At 46.5% G+C, this 13,199-nt stretch overlaps 1 pseudogene; it reads left to right on the plus strand.

Moving 5' to 3' along the window:
• The window catches only part of LOC143386335 (contactin-4-like), a 67,752-nt pseudogene extending 61,890 nt beyond the window's left edge, over positions 1-5,862 (plus strand).
• The last annotated feature ends 7,337 nt before the right edge of the window (positions 5,863-13,199 follow it).

A 13,199-nucleotide genomic window follows, 5' to 3' on the forward strand; every position in this document is an offset into this window, starting at 1 on the left:
CTCTCTGTTCAACAAATATCCTACCTATTGGCACTAAGCACTTTTCTGAGCCCTTCTTAACTTCATAACGGCCCACTGAGGGAGAAATTCCATTTCTAGAATGTAGTGCATGCATTAGCTCTAATTTTATGGATGAAGAAGTATGTCACACAGCAAAGACGTCAGAGACCTGGGATCAGAACATAGCATTATGGTTAATAGGGATCGTAGCCACTTTTCATTCTGTCTATCAGCAATAAACAAATAGAGCAAGTGGTAATACAGTTCTGCAAAGGAAAACAAACCGGGGTGCAGCACTGGACAGAGGCATGGCACAAAAAAAAACAGACTTCACATTTTATATAAAGATCAAGAAAGGCTTCTCTGGAAGTGACATTCCATATGGGCCTGGAAAGAAAGGAGGAGTGAACCGTTAGCTCTCTGGAAAAGCATTCCAAGTACAACTGACAGGAGGTACAAAGGTCCTGAGGTCACGCATGCCAACATAACAAAGGAGTTCAGCCATCTCCAACAGCCTGCAGAGTTGGTGATTGTCCAGAGCAGGCAGTGACTTCTCGGCTCCCATGGGGGCCAGACAGGAACGGAGACAAGTGTGTTTGTGCTACTATAATCCAACACCCACAGGGAGATAAGTTATAATAAATGTAAGTTCATTTTTCACAGTTCTGGAGGCCAGGAAGTCCAAGGTCAAGGTGCCAACCTATGGCCATGGCCTTTTTTTGTGTGTGTTATCACATGGCAGAAGCAAGAAGGGGATGAGAGAACAGAAGGGGATCCTTCTTTAACAGCACCAGTGCCACCCACAAGGGTGAAGCCCTCATGCTATGTCACCTATTAAAAAAAAAACACCTTTTAATGTCATTGCAGTAGGAAATGAATTTCACTGAATTTCAGAGACGTTAGACATTCAGACCATAAACTATCAGAGGGGCCGTATCTCAAAGTTCATCAATAGAACTGAAGGGTTTTTTTTTCATGCATAATCCCTTAGTTTATAAATCATGGCGTGGAACTCAGAAAAACAAACTTAATGAGAGATCAACAAATAATACAGGCAGGCTGGGTATGATCCCTGTATCTTCAGGTTTCTACCACCTCCTTGCCTATAGGAAGGCAGAGACAGCCACCCAGATGGTGGCCAAGCTGGAACCCTGGTCATCTTTGGAATCAGAGCTACCGTGGTCATCCACCTGTATTATGTAGAACACACTGGACAATCCCTAGTGGAAACAGTCATTGGTGGCTATTATCATCCTCATTCCTGGGAACCCACACCTCCTCCCTGACTTCCGTCCTGGATTCTATTGAATGCAAGAACAGCCCTCAAAGCCATCAGCCGAACTAAGAGTTTGGTGTCAATAAAGGGTTTTTCGGGTCCTTTTTAAGGTTTTGCCACAGTCCCTAATATTACAAGACCCGTAAGCCGTGCAGATAAAAAGTCTGGATTTTTTTTTCTTCTGGATTTATATTTGAAACTCGTTGAATTCTCTGAGCTGTTGCAAGAACCAGAGGTAAATCAAAGAAGCAATTTATTCCTCAAAGCCAGATGTGACCTTGAATGTTCTCAGCAAGCCCGCTCTCCTGAGGGGCTGTGACGTGAGGCTTCGACACTCCTGAGTGCAGCGGCGGATTTATTGGAGCCTGATCATTAGCAAGGGGACGATCTGGGGGTGCAGGGGTGGGGGGTGGCTGATGAATCTTTCCACCTTGTATGAGGGAGACATCCTTTAAGGTAATGAGATGGCCAGGGAAGAAATGGGAACTGAACACTCTTAAGGGAATTCTGATAGATTTCACTGACGTTTGGATTGGTCCTTGTGAAAGAAAAGTGACCTTCTGTCTCCAATCAGCATTGGTCGGGGGTCTTGGGGGAAAAAAAAGAGCCTGTCTGTGGGTCTCAGAGCGGGACCCCAGGCCCAGCAGTGTTGGCATTAGCTGAGGGCTTTGGAACTGCAGTGTTTCGGGTCCCAGCCACTTCTGCACTGGGAACCCGGGGAAGGGGACCCTGCAGTCTGTGTCTTACTGAATTCCCCAGATAATTCTGATATGTGCTCCAATTTGAGAGCCACTGATGTAGCTCATGGGGTTCTTCCCGTATTGATGTCATCTGAGGATCTTTAAAAAAAAAATTCTCAGCATCTCGGGAGGCTGAAGCAGGAGGTATCTCAAGTTCAAGTCCGGCCTCAGCTGCTTAGTGAAACCCTGTCTCAAAATCAAAAATTAAAAAAGTTCTGGGGATGAAATTCAGCAGTAGGAGCATCCCCAGGTTCAATCTCCACTACCCAAAAATAAAATTTAAAAAATCAAAAACAATATATATATATATATATATATATATATATATATATATTTTTTTTTTTTTTTTTTAACTTCTGTGGGGTCTCACTCAGGCAGCCTGGCATAGACCTGGAGTGGGGTTTCTCACCTTTTTCCTTTTCAAACTTTGACCTGGCTCATTCTCTGTTGTGGGGCTCTCTGCTGCATCCCTTGTCCCTACCCACTGCACCTGGAGCACCTGTTGTGACCACCAGACCTGTCTTCAGGAAGTGCCCAATGCCTCCTGTCAGGTGATCCGTCCCCCCCACCTCCACACACACACATGTCTGGATCATCAGATCTGTGGCCACAGTGACTCCAACATGCCACTCTAAGAGCACCACCCATCTGAAGTGCCCCTAGCTTTTTAATTATCATAGGAAACTGCAGAGGGTGGGCGATAGCAGCTTAAGACAGTGGGTTTAGCTAGGTGCACACCTGTCATCCCAGCAGCTTGGGAGGCTGAGGCAGGAGGATCATGAGTTCAAAGCCAGCCTCGGCAACTTATGGAGGCCCTAAGCCACTCGGTGAGACCCTGTCTCTAAATAAAATACAAAATAGGGCTGGGGATGGGGCTCAGAGGTGGAGTACCCCTGAGTTCAATCTCAGGTACAAAAAAAAGCAAAAAAAGAGGTGTGGGTTTAGAAGTCCTCATTCTTGCTCGGGGGTGGGGGGGCTTGCTGCTGGTCAGGGCAGGCAGCCACAGGCAGGTGAAGGGGTGCTCGCTAGCCCCTCATCAAATGAAGCACAGCCTGTTCTAGGTAGCTTTCTCATCCACGTGACCCGATCACTTTGGGGCACCCAGAAAGAAAACAAAAGCACAAGCCGGGAACTAGCCAGTCTGGGGTCCCAGTTTGGGGAAAGATTATTGCCTTGCCCGTTTCAAAATCTCCGTTTGCTTAGGTGTCCTCTCTTTCTGGGATTCATGGTGACACTGACGTGCCAGGTGAGTCCTGGGCTTGTAGCCTCTGCCACAAATGTCTCTCATTCCCATTAAGACTCCCTTGAGCCAGGCCCTCCCTGTGCAATCTTGGAGACACCCAGAGAGATGGGTGCTATTGTGCCCATCTTTTCTTTTGTTTGTTTTGGGGAGCCAAGGATTGAACTCAGGGGCACTCCACCACGGAGTCCCATCCCCAACCCTATTTTGTATTTTTTTTAGAGACAGGGTCTCACTGAGTTGCTTAGGGCCTCCCTTTTGCTGAGGCTGGCTTTGAACTCTCAATCCTCCTGCCTCAGCCTCCTGAGTGACTGGGATTACAGGCATGTGCAAGTGCACCTGGCTATTATCAGCATCTGATAAACTAGGGAAGTGAGTGAGTCTCAAGAGGTGACAGTGAGGCGCCCAGACACACAGTGGCCGAATCTACTCTGCCCCCACAGCCCCTAATGTGCATCTGCCTCTCCATCCTCTGCCAGATGTGTTAAGGGGACCCCTCCAAGAGGCCAGCCACACAGTATCTTGGTGCAATGCAGCTGCCCCAGCCCCTCGACATTATGCTCTTCCCTCATAATGAAGTGGGAGCTGCAGGCACAACCCTTTCCACGAACAGGCCTTCTAAATCCATGGGCAGCCAGAGAATCTCAGCATCTCTGTGTGTCACGGGTGTCACAGGCGAAAAACAAATGAATACCCCCATCTTCGGGGTCTTCTCGAGGACAGCAGGTGACCTGTTCCTGTACCCGCATGTCTTGTACAGATGGAACCGACAGAGCAGCACATCTGTCATCGAGACAAATAAGACCTTGGTGGAGCTCTCGCTACCTTTCAATGAGGATTACATCATAGAGTTAAACCGTTCAGCGACGAAGGCAATGGCAGCAGCAGTGAGCAGATTCAAATCACAAAGATATCAAGTAAGAATCCTCTCCCAGAGACGGTAGCGATCATGCCGTTCAGTGTCTTCCTCCGGAAATGTGATAAGCTTAACACTGCTCATTTTGAATGGGTGTGTGTGCAACAGGTGCATAAATACACACTCAGGATTCTCCTCCTTTTCAAACATGTGGAACAATGTGCCAGACTTGATGATTTTAGGCGTTTCTGTTTGTGTTTTATATTTTTTTAAAATTTCTTATGTGTTTCTGTTTTTATGTATTTTGAGCGAATCCATTCAATTCTATAGAATTGTAGAGACAGAAAGCAGGTTCTCAGTTGGCTGTGGCTGGCCAGGTAGGGGTGGAACTTGAGTGAATATTGGGCTTTCATTTGGGGGAGGATGAAAAATTTCTAGACATACATAGCAATGCTGGCCAAGGAGTGTCTAAATGGATGACAAGGCTTTGTACCCTTTAAACTAGTTAAAAATGGTCACTTTTCTATCTTGTGTATTTTGCCACAATACAAAAGAAAGATTGCTGTTAGACGTTTGAGGGGAGATGGGCACTGGCCTTTGGATTTAGCAGTCTGGAGATTTGGGGATCATTGCAGGCTGTAAAATTTTAAGCCGTCAGTGGAAAGGTGATATTTTAAATCATAATGAAAATCCTCACCACTGAGTCCTGAATTTTAGCCCTGAGTATCCTTCTGCTAAGTGCCCATAGGTTTCTCAGATGAATGAAGGACCTGTTATGTTTTATGGGTACCAAATAGCAGTCATGTCTCCATGAAGCCATTTTATTGCACTTGCAAAATCTGGGTACCTGAAACGCTCTCAGGCCATTTTGCTCTCTCCCTGGGCTGTGTCTTGTTTGGGTTGGATTTCGTATTTAGTATTAGTTTGTTAATATTAAAGTACTTTGATGTCAAGCGGAGGCTCCCCAAGAGCTGTCCCCTAACGAGGCAATCTTGGAAGTAGTATCTTACCTCTTTGGGCCCCGGGGCTCCTCATCCATTCAATGGAGTCACAACAATACCAAAAAGAAAGAAGAAAAAAGAAGGGGGGGAGGGGGAGGGGGGAGGGGAGGGGGAGGGGGAGGGGAGGGGGAGGGGGAGGGGAGGTGGAAGGGAAGGGGGAGGGGGAGGGGAGGGGAGGGGGAGAAATTTCTTCCCACATTCCACATCCTTAGCCTCATTTTACAAAAGGCCAAACACAGTGGCAGGGATTTCCTGTCACCTGCTCCCAGGGTCCTAGCCAGGTAGCTCCAGAGGCACTGGGAGATCATATCTTTTGGGGGGGAACCCAGCCACTGTGTGAAGCCCTGTGTCTCCTCCTCTCTCTTGACTTATAGTAGGAACAGATGAGATTAGACTCCAAAGACAGCAGGAAGCAGATTGACTTGGTTGCAGCCAGGTGCAGAGGGAAAAAGTTTTCTCTGTAATGGTTGCAGGTCTCGATCCACCACCTTGAACCCTTTTGTAGAGTTTCTTTTGCTGATGGTCCTAAGACCAGGTAGGGTGTGCATTTCTGGAAAAGCTTAATGAAGATTTTTCTGGAGCAGGGGCGGGGTGTGCTGCTACCTACTGGGTGGATTCCTGCTGAGTGGACTCCTTCTGTCTTTGCAGATTTCTATGCCAGAGGCTCGGGGGCTTCCACTTTGAACTCGTGCACCTTATGGGCCATCAGTACCCTCATGATCTCCCTCACAGCCAGGTCTAGTTTATGACGAACGGTCTCTAAAGGACTTGATGTTTATACTCTAAGCAACATTTAGCTAGTTGTTTTGAAGACACCCAGTACTAAGTAATATTGTTGTTCGAGTACAACTTATTACTGGAAAAAAAATGTTTTTTGCTTCTTTAGGAATGGTATTCTACAGTACTTCCTCAAAGCAAATCTAGCTTTGTCCTGAGGTTTCTTTGGAAACTCTTCAATGCACTGAAGACATCTGTAATATGATGTTACCAAAGCAGTTTACATATGTCCTTATATGCATATTTTTTATTATATATTTAGTGTTTTATAGAATTTTTTAAAGTTAACATATAATGTAGATATTAATTTTTTTTCCTCTGCTATAAAAAAAGTGTTACAGGCAACACAACCATATACAATTATGATTTGAAAATACTTCCTTGTAAGAGTTGGAAGCCCATCTTGGTAAATACATTGCAAATGATTTGTAGAGTTTGACAAGGCTCTGATGGCAGAAGAGCATGGGTCTCTAACTCAAGGCTGCTGTATATAAATTACTCTCTGAATGGTTAATGCATTGAATCCAATCCTTTTGACATGTATAATATGGTTTCCTGCCTTCAGGGTGAATTTTGTTGTTCAACACAACTTGATATGGTTTTAGCAACAGTTGCAGGTCTCAAAAGCTACACTTTCTGTCCAAGAGGTACCTTGTACAATATCCTCATACTCTCATAATATGAATTCGTCATTGGATGGTAAGACTTTCTGTTCCCTCGACTAAGTTAGCATCGTCTTCGTAGTAGCATTACCTTAGATGTTAAATTTGAAGTTACCTACCCTGTAGTAACATAGATCCAAAGTTACTATAGTCACCCAAGTCTTTTCAAAGAATTTAAAAAACAAAAATGATAATTTTACTCTCTTTCCATGTATCTGTTTGGAATGTGAATTTTAAAAGAAGTCATTTTCCGTCAATGGATTCATCCTCTCTTGGCACAGTTTCTTATAGAGGATACGTGTCTCTCTGTAATACTAGCGCCCTTCTTTTGAATTATAGTCATTCATGCAGTTTGGAAGATTTCTCCTGTTCCAGCAAAACAATTGCTGTCAAGAATTTTTTTTTCCTATGACTCTATAAAAGATCTTTAGTACAATTGTCTGGTATCTTGATGAATCTCCTGCTTTGCAATCTCTAGCCTTGTTGCTTTATGAGCTTTTACCTTGTACATTCTCCAGAATCACACGTTGGAAAAATGACAATATCCACAAAGTCATATTCTTATGAAAAGAGCTATTTGTTATGGGAGAGGTTTTTGTAAACAGGCATTCGTGGAACCCTAATATAAAAGGCAATGCAATTTTCTATAAAAACTTTGACTTGTAAACATCTGTCACCTTTTCTTCTTTCTCAGAGATCTCAAAATTTGCCTGTCATGGGTCCGGTTTTGCTTACCAATAATACAAGTTAAACTTTTTTCAACCTTCTAGTTACATTCTCCAATAAAATCAGAATTCCACCCATGTCAAAATCAGGTAACCGGGGGGGGGAAAAAAAAAAATATATATATATATATATATATATATATATATATATATATATATATTGTCAGTATTTCAAGCTATGTTCCTTTCTTAGTTGGATATGGTTACTTCTATGTTCCAATAAAATAAAATTTAAAATCACACGCAAAAAAAAATCAGCAAAATAATAAAAAGAGTAAAAAAAAATGACAGCCCAGGTAGTTCCCATCCACCCTCCCCCAGTATAAATGATATTTACCAGTGACCTAGCATATGTAATCTTTTTTTCAAAGGTATTGTTAATAAATATTCTGTCATTTGTAAAGATACTTGTCTTCTGGGAGCATTTTTCCTATCAGGGAATGTGTTAGCTCACCTTTGGGATCATAGAAGGACTCAAAAGTCTCTGGCCATGACCCAAAGCTGGACAACCCAGAGCTGTCCCTTAGGAATTAACAACCCCAGAGACACCGTTTCACATCCTCTTTGGAACCAGAGAAGGTCAAAATCCACAAAGAGCTGGGTACGGTGGCTCACGCCTGTCATCCCAGCAGCTCGGGAGGCTGAGGCAGGAGGATCACAGGTTCAAAGCCAGCCTCAGCCAAAGTGGGGCTCTAAGCAACTTGGCGAGACCCTGTCTCTAAATAAAATACAAAATAGGGCTGGGGAGGTGGCTCAGTGGTCGAGTGGCCCTGAGGTCAATCCCTGGTACCAAAAAAAAAAAAAAAAAATCCACAAAGAAATGTCCTGCTGCCCCCCAACCCCTTGGCCAAAAGGTTAAAGTCTAAACTTGAGCCCAGAACTCTCTTCCTCATCTAAACCAATTCAGCTCCAGATCCATTCACTCTGAGCCCTCCCTATTCTTCCTTTTGGTCTCACCTCTGTGCCATTGGGTCCCACGGCTGCCCCTTCCCGAAATACCCTTCCCATCCTCTCTCCCACCCAAAGCTCCACCATCCAGGGGGTAGGTCCCGCCCGGCTCCTCTGTGAAAGTCTCCCAGACGCCTGTCCTTCGTGATGTCCTTCCTTTGAATTTGCTGTAGCCCTCCCCTCCGTCAGGAATCTACTTTGGGAAAACTCTTGTACTGTTATCTTGGATGGCAACGCCAACGCCTGTATTGTCCCTGACTTTTCCTGGTCTGTGCGCCTCGTCTTCCCGACTAGACTGTAAGCTCGCTGAGGGCAGGGAGGTCGGTCTTCTCCTCCGTGTACTCTCCACTCATGCCTAGCACCGTGCCTTGCGGTAAAGTACTCATGGATGAACGGATCCAAGGGGGTCTTTGAAGTAGCATTTCGCATCGCTTGCCTGCCCATGGGCCACAGCAGACCGGCCACGGAAGAGAGTGTCGTGGTGACCCTGGTGATGTGCGCGTGGTTTTGGAAGGCCTGGCTTCTCACTATCTCGGCTTTGATGAGCTCCCTCCACCTCCAGCTTCAGCCGCTGGATCAGGTGGGTCTGATGGGGCTGAAAGAAAGCTCCCCACAGGTACTTGCCCCCCGACTCGTCTGATCTGTTGGCTGCTGCTGCGGTTGCTACAGGTCGGGTCGGCTGGTTGCAAGCAACAGAATCAACTTTGCCAACTTTAGCAGGAGGACAGGAGCTAATGATCATGACAGGTCAGATCCCAGGAGGCTAGGAAACACTCAAGGATAGAGCCTTGGCGAGAACAAGAACCAGGCCCCTCTGAGCAGCCAGACTGTGGGACCAGCTTTGTTTCTGGTTTGCACATCCTCCTCTGCACAATACCCAAGTTCTCCAGGAAGTGTCTGATCCAGTTGGTGCTCACGTAGCCCGAGCGCCTTAATCACACTGAGCCTGCACATATCGAGAAAAGTAGTTTGATCAAGGAAAATTGGAAATGATGTTTGCAGAAGTTGGGGAAATAGATGGTTCTGAACAACTGACATTCAAGGGGATGTCTCAGGCATGGCCCCAAGTATTACTCTCAGATAGAATGTGTCACCCGCTGATGTTTATTGTTGGTTTTTCTTTTCCCTGAATGAAGAACACTGGGGAAATTCTGCTTTGCTTATTTAACGTTTTGAGACTCTCACCCTTAACCTCTCCTCTGTGTGTAATCCACCTGTGACTCAACTCTGTAGAAGGACATTCTGTTCTGACAGATGGCTGGATTCTCTCAATGCATCTAGCTCTTACAGAGCCCGCACGCCCTGGGTGCAGACCAGAAGATGGGGAGGACCCCCCTTGGTTCCTCAGGTAAGCCCTGAATTCTTGCAGCCTGGGAAGGGGCCGTTGCCATAAACATTTATCAAGACAGAATGATTGAGTTATCCTTACTGTGCAAATGTGGGTTGGCAGGAAATGAGTTAAATCCCTACAAACCTTTCCCCAGTTATTCCAGCTCTTCCTTGCTGAAATGTGCTCAAAGCATGCTGGCTTAGTCAAACCATGGACATGTCACACGATAATACAAATTACAGAGAAGAAATTACACCTGTAATTTCAGCTACTCAGGAAGCTCCAACAGGAGGCTCCTTAAGTTGGAGGCCAGCTCAGCAACTGAGAAAGACCCTGTCTCCAAAGAAAAGTTACAAAAGGGTCTGGAGTGTAGCTCAGAGCATGCAGGAGGCCCTGGGTTCAACTACTAGTACCACATGAAAAGAAAGGAAGGCAGGAAGGTAGGTGATTTGGGCTAGACTGAGCATCCAGGTCTTGCAGAGAGGGCCCATGGAGCTCAGGTGCAAGTGGACTTTCTACTCTGAAGTGGACTAGTGGGGCTGCTGCTCTGTCCTTGACTGCAAATTGTGCTTTCTGCTTGGTGTACTTAGAGTGCACTTAGAGTGTACCCAGGGACTTAGAGCTGATTTTTCAAACTCTGGATACTCTGCAAGTTTGGGATTGACAGAATGAATAAAGGAAGCCCGGTTAAACTCGATTTCAGATTTTTTAAATGTCAACTTTTTTTGATATAATGATGTCACATGCAATATTTACCGGAAATTCAAATGAAACGTGATCTGGTCCTCCTTGCTATGTTTTTGCTAAACCTGCCATCTTATGGGGGGGAGGAAGATGCACCCTGGCTGATTAATTTCTAATCCAATATCCAGGGGACTTGCTGAGCTCTGAAGCTGCAAAGGGGTAGGCATGAGATTTGCTGTCTTTTCTATTTCACTTACTGGACCCTCCTTCCGCCTTTTCTTGGATGAGGGGAATGTGTGAGAGATTCTGAGAACCGGGGCTCTGAGGTTCCTCTTAGAACAGAGAGAATTAAGACAAAAAAAATAGATGTTTCCAGAGCAAAGCAAACGTGCAGATTTTTACATGACCAGGAGGTTTCAAAAGGGAGCTGAGGGCGGGGCATGGTTGTCCACACCTGTAATCCCAGCAGTTCCTGGCGGGTCAGAGGACAGGTGTGCATGGGTGACCAGCAGATGTGTCCTGAACAGAAAGAAAAGACTGAAGTAGGTCAGTTCAGGTCAGAGGCTACTGCACCACTCCCAGCCCAGAGGTCAGCCAATAATGTGCACAGACAAGGAGAAAAAGAAAAAAAAAACAGAAAAGTGTCTCTCTTCAGTGTTTGGACAATTCACTGCCATTCGTGCTAAACATTTCTCATCTAAATCACATTCACATTCACATCTATTACCTAAAGCCAAGGGTGACTGAAAGAAAATAAGATGGTAGTTCAATACGAAATTCTAGAGAAGTCTGCAGCATCCTGGAACTTGGTTCACAGGCAGTAGAAGCGCACAGGGCTACAGAGTCACAGGTCACAGAGATCCTTAGGCCATCATTAGATCCTGTTCTCATGAAGCTTTTTACCTGGGCCCCCATCAAAGAGTGTTTTCAGTGCCCTGTTCTCGCTTCCAGAAATCGACTTTTTCTTGAACAAATGAGCACCGGGGGTTTATGAATTCCACTAACAGATGGTCCTGCCACAGACAAGTCTCATCAGAAAAATGTTTGGATTTTTAATCAGGATGTTCTTTGCCCAAGTGCATTCTTCCCTGGGCTGCGTAAATAGCTTGAGGCCCCCCCTGGCATTTCAGGGGGGCTCAGGGGCTTCAAGTGTTAGCAATTGGGAATTTCAGCACCCCCACCCCCTGCAACCCTACATGCACACTCCTGCCGTGATGTGCATCCAATTTCAAGTTCAAGGAAAGGGGCTGGGCTGGAGTCTTGCAAAGGATGTTTTGGAGAGAGACCTGGGTTGGTTCTGATCCCGTGGCTGTAAAGCGGGGGTGGGGGTGGGGGTCCCAGGGCACCCTGAATGTATTTAAGATATTTACTTCTTACATCCTCTGGCAGATAAGCCCTTCCTGTGGCCGGTGTGTCCAAGGACAATTAACTAGGGTAGGAAAAGAGAGCCCTGTCTCTCTAATCTTGTTGGGGAGAGGGAGAAGAACAAGAAAAATCTGCCCATTTTAAATAAACAGTAAGTGCTATATTCAAAAGGTAAACTGGGAACAGAGTAGGCCCCCCCAAAGTTAGCCACTTCTGAAGTCTGACTCCTGTTATACATACAGCAATTTGGAGGGGTATTGGGGATAGAACTCAGAGGCACTTCACCACTGAGCCTAATCCCCAACCCCTTTGGAAAAATATTTCACTGAGGGACAGGGTCTTTGCTAAGTTCCTCAGGGTTTCGCCAAGTGGCTGAGGCTGACTTTGAATTTGCGATCCTCCTGCCTCAGCCTCCTGAGCCACTGGGCTTACAAGAATGTGCCCCTGTGCCCGGCCCTGTTCTGGGAACCGAGGATTAAAAAAAAAGATGCATTTCTCCTGTGCACTGGGTGCTAAGAGCTCACAGTCTAGTGGGGAGCAGTCTCCTCCTCAGAGGGTACCCGCTCTGAGGCTGGCATGGAGGCCCAGAAGGAGAATCCAGAGATAGTGTCCACCAGCTTTGCTTCTGAAGGCTTCCCAGGGAGGTGGTTATGGGGCCGGGGGGCTGCCAGGGTGGGGGGAAGCGGGGGGAGATCCTTGTGACTTCACCAGGAAGAATTTGAGCGAAACGCATGATAGTAAACAAAACGTTTAATAGAGAGAGTGAAAGGAGAGGGTTATGTCCAGCACCAACTGCCTCAAATTGAGGACGGTGGGGTGCTCGCAGGTCTGAGTCCTGTGTTCTTCCTGCCTTGATTTGCCTGTCTCCCCTAAACCATACCCTTTGGCGAGGCCCCAGCCACTTCCTCTGTGAGGGCCTGGACCCAGGGTGGTTAGGACATCATTGGTCGCAAGAGATAACGACATCACTTATCTGAAAACCACAGCATCCCCTGAGGAGCTGCAGCTGGGCTCTGGATGTAGGAGACCCCACGTGTCTGACACTCACCTCTTTTAGTGAGGGTCCCGGGACTTTATCAATCCCCTCGAGGGGTCCCAGTTCTCTGCAGCCTGGGGAAGGCTGGGCACTGAGGCTCTCATGTCCCAGCGCCTGCCTGTTCAGAGAAGGTTCCCCACAGCTTCAATTGTCCGGCTCCTCGGTGCTTCTGGGTGCACAGGCCTGAAGTCCACATTCAACGTGGGTGAGGCACAGAGTCACCCAGGGCAGCGAATCTCCCAAATGTGATCCCAAGACTCACAGCACGAGGGACACCGGGGAGCTGGTGGGCAGTGCAAATTGTCAGAGCCTGTCCCAGACCTCTTCCTTCAGACCTGAGGATGGGACCTGGTCATCAGGATTTTAATGTCCCTCCAGGTGACTCTGATGCTTTATTTATTTACATATTGTGGTACTAGCCATTGAACCCAGGGGCGCTCTACCATGGAGCCACATCCCCGGCCCTTTTTATTTTCAGACGAGGTCTCCCTGATTGCCGAGGCTGGTCTTGAACTCGCGATCCTCCTGCCTCAGCCTCCTGAGTTCATGGGATGACAGG

Source organism: Callospermophilus lateralis, unplaced genomic scaffold, assembly GCF_048772815.1.
Source record: "Callospermophilus lateralis isolate mCalLat2 unplaced genomic scaffold, mCalLat2.hap1 Scaffold_109, whole genome shotgun sequence".
Classification (NCBI taxonomy): Eukaryota; Metazoa; Chordata; class Mammalia; order Rodentia; family Sciuridae; genus Callospermophilus; species Callospermophilus lateralis.